The sequence below is a fragment of the Nannospalax galili genome, unplaced genomic scaffold (assembly GCF_000622305.1).
Source record: "Nannospalax galili isolate Female #2095 unplaced genomic scaffold, S.galili_v1.0 scaffold1082, whole genome shotgun sequence".
Lineage (NCBI taxonomy): Eukaryota > Metazoa > Chordata > Mammalia > Rodentia > Spalacidae > Nannospalax > Nannospalax galili.
In genome coordinates this window covers 1,692,598-1,697,046 of record NW_008348580.1, presented here as the reverse complement: position 1 = coordinate 1,697,046, position 4,449 = coordinate 1,692,598, and positions in this window count along the sequence as shown.

Below are 4,449 nucleotides of genomic sequence, written 5' to 3'. Positions count from 1 at the left end.
CTCTGACTCCTTTTTAACATAGTGCTTGAAACTCTTGCAAGAGCAATAAGACAAGAGGACATTAAAGGAGTAATAATTGGAAAAGAAGAGATCAAAGTATCTCTTTTCGCAGACGATATTATATCTAAGAGATGCCAAAATGTCCACCAGAAAACTCCTAGAAATGATTAACAGTTTCAGTAAAGTGGCACGTTACAAAATTAATCTACAAGTCTTTAGCCTTTCTATATACCAATAACAAGCAGTCAGAGAAAGAGTACATAGAAACACTCCCTTTCACAATAGCTGCAAAAAAATAAAATAAAATATTTCAGAATAAAACTGACCAAAAGCATTAAAGATCTCTACAATCAAAAATTTAAATTTTGGCTAACTGACATACATGAATATACTGCACAGAAAGAGATTGAGGAAGACATCAGAAGATGGAGGGACCTCCATGCTCATGAATTGACAGAATTAATATTATGAAAATGATCATCCTACCAAAACCATTTATAGATTTAATGCAATGCCAATCAAAATCCTAATGATGTTCTTTACAGAATTGGAAAAAAAAAATCCTAAGATACATATGGAAGCACAAAAGACCTCGGATTGCCAAAGCAACCCTGAGCACAAAGAGCAAAGCTGGGTAGAATACTATACCAGATTTTAAACTACATTACAGAGCTATAGTCATTAAAACAACATAGTACTGGCACAAAAATAGACGTATAGATCAATGGAACAAAATTGAAGAACGAAATATGAGCACATGCAATTTCAGCCACCTGATATTTGACAAAGGGGCCAAGAACATTCACTGGAGGAAAGACAGCATGTTCAGCAAATGGTGATAGCAAAACCAGATCTCTGCCTGTAGAAAAATGAACTAAAACCCTACCTTTTAGCTTGCACAAAAGTCAACCCCAAATGGATCAGTGACCTCAATATGAAGCCTGAACTCTGAAACGTTTAGAAGAAAACATTGGGAACAACCTACAAGACATAGGTGTAGGAAAGGATTTTCTAAACTGAACATCTATTGCTCAGGAAACAAGGTCAAGAATCAACAAATGGGACCTCATTAAACTAAAAAGCTTCTGTACATCAAAAGAAGCAACCAAGGAAGTGAAGAGAAAACTCATAGAGTGGGAGAGTATCTTCACCACCTACACATCTGACAGAGGTTTAACATCCAGAGTATATAATGAACTCAGAAAACAAAGAATCAAGAAAGGAAGTAAACCAGTTAAAAGATGGGCCAAGGAGCTAAACATGGAGTTCTCAAAAGGAGAAATAAAGATGGCTAAGAAGCATCTTAAAAGATTTTCAATATCATTAGTAATTAGGGAAATACTAAGTAAAAGCACTTTAAAATTTGATCTTATCCCAGTCAGACTGGCTAAGATCAAGAGAACAAATGATACCAAATGTTGGAGAGACTTTGGGGAAAGGGGAACACTCATCCATTGCTGGTGGGATTGCAAACTTGTTCAATCTGTATGGAAAGTGTGGAGCTCTTAAAAAACTACAAATGAACCTACCATTTAACCCAGTTATGTCACCCCTTGTCATAAACTCAAAGTACTTATCCTATTGCAGAGGCACTTGTACATCCATGTTTGTTGCTGTTCTTTTCACAATAGCTAAGAGATGGAAGCAACCTAAGTGTCCCTCCACTGATGAGTAGATAATGAAAATGTAGTTTATTTATATGACAGAGTTCTGCTCAGCAGTAAAGAAACATAAAATCATGAAATTTGCAGGTAAATGGATGGAACTGGAAACTGTTATACTAAGTGAAGTAACACAGACTCAGAAAAGCAAATGACATATGTTCTCCCTCATATGTGGATCCTACCACCAAATCGTTATAACTGGGTATGTATCCAGACATAACTATAGGAACCAGGATAACTAAAAGGAACCAGGGAGGTAAAGGAGAAGAAAGACACTGTAAGAGAACAGTAGGAAACAGGTGATAATAAGGGAGATATGGATAGATATGGGGTTATTTTCAGGGGAGGGGGATGGAGGGTTATACAAGGAACCTTGGGGATAAAGGGAAAGAAGGAGCTCAAGAGAGATAGGACCATAGGAGAAAGGTATTATTAAGGAAGAAATGGGAAAAATGGGGGCATTTTAAATGGGGAAACCATGGTGGAAAGGTTAGACAATGAAGAGGTAAGTAATGTCTAGGTAGTTTTTTTAAAAAAATCAGAGGAACCATATTAGTTCAACAACCTACTGACAAATCACACACACAACTAGCTCAAGGACCATAATTTATGTCTAGTAAAGGTTTATCTGAGAACCTACAGTCTTTGCCCAAGCTTTATCTACATAGCACATGGTAATTAAAAGTACAAGACTGGTGGAACTAACTTTATTGGATATTTAAGGCAGCCATACTTTGAGGTCTATACTAATTTGATCAGAGGGACTTAAAGGACAGTTTTTGCTCCTTGTCCTACAAAATCGACTAAGTTCCAGGGGACTATGGAGCATCTCTCAAAATGTCCTGTATCTGTGGTGAGACATCTGTTCTCTTGATCAAGGAGTCCGTGGGAACTTCACCAGATGGATGTGAACCAGTGTCCAGTCTACAAAGAGGGGGGTCAACACAGAGGAAACATTTCCTCCATGCTTCCAAGTGAAGCCATCCATGGTTGAGCTGGACCTTTGACTTATCTTCACATAGATGGAACTGGTAGAAGAAATGAGCCAGGGGCTCCTCCTAAGCCCATGTGACCCCTGAGGAACAGATCCTCAAACAACCTTAAGAGTAAAAATAAATTGGTTAATCTGGGCCAACTATATGGTCTTAAATACCCAAAAGGAAAGTATAACAAACATAATTATTTAAAAGTCCATGTGCATAGCTAAAGGCGAAATAACAAGAAACAATGCCAGACAGAAGAGATCTTCCTTTGAAGCCTCTTGGGTGGCCCAAGAGACTCCCAGACAGTAACCCAGCATAGAACTGGGAAAATGAACAGCAGACCCCAATCTTATCTAAAGGAATATTGGCAATAGCATGCTGCCAGATGAGGAACAGCTGATCTCCCTAAAACAAGGATCACTACATAAGCTGACTAGACTTAGCAGATGGATAAGCACTGGGTAACGGCTGGGGGCACTGACAACACAGTGGACAGTAACAGGGATGACAGAATATATGGGCTCCAGCATTTGTGGGGGTCATGGTGGGTGTCACTTGGTATGTGACATATAGATGAATAAGATTTTTGGGATTTTCTGTATGAAATACACATACACAAAAAATCAATCAATAAAAAAATGAATTATATTTGAGGAAGAAGCATAAAAATTTGCTTCATGTTAATTATTATATGTGAAAAACATTACCACTGAAATTCACCTGATGACTTTATATCCATGCTCAAGTGCCAAGGATCTCAGAAAGTAACTGATTGTGACTAGTGACAATCAAATACATAGAGATTAGAGATGCATGTGCAAATATCTATGTGTTAGTAGCATTAAAAATGGGTCTTTCTGGGGATGGAGAGATGGCTCAGTGGTTAAGAACACTGATTATTCTTGCAGAAGACCCAGGTTCGAATCCCAGCACCTACATGGCAGCTAACAGTGGTCTGTAACTCCAGTCCCAGGGGATCCAACAGCCTCTTCCGACCACCGTGGGCATTGCACAACATGGATGCACTTACCTAAATGCAGGCAATACACGCATAAAAATAAATATTAAATAAATAATTAAAAAATAAAAATAAAAGAATCCTAAAAAAATAAAATATGCATCCTCATATAAATAGACAAGTGTACCTTTCACTCTTCATCAAAGAAGCTTATTTTTGCAACAAATGGACAGTTTCACAGAGTTCTAGAAGTGGTCAAACACTGAGAATAAGTGTCTGTGAGATGCTTAACCTCAAGTAATGCATCTTCAATGCAACGTTTAGACATAGAATGAATGCATCTCTCAAATCTCACTAGAGAAGTTTCCTTATGCAGCAGATTGTGATTAACATAGAAACCCACAATTGGCCAAGATGCAGAGAACAGGAGGCCACAGAGAGCTTATCCATGAATGGAGCACTTCTTTCATACCTCTGCTTCTCAAGGCTCAGGAATAATTGTGAAAGAGGAAGAAATCATTGTGAAAGAGGAAGCAGAAAGATTACAAGAGCCAGAGAGGGTAGACATTTTAGAGAAGTTTCCTTATGCAGCAGATTGTGATTAACATAGAAACCCACAATTGGCCAAGATGCAGAGAACAGGAGGCCACAGAGAGCTCATCCATGAATGGAGCACTTCTTTCATACCTCTGCTTCTCAAGGCTCAGGAATCATTGTGAAAGAGGAAGAAATCATTGTGAAAGAGGAAGCAGAAAGATTACAAGAGCCAGAGAGGGTAGACATTTGGGGAGATTAATCAGACTCTATAGGCTGAATTATATATATATATATATTTTTTTGAGAA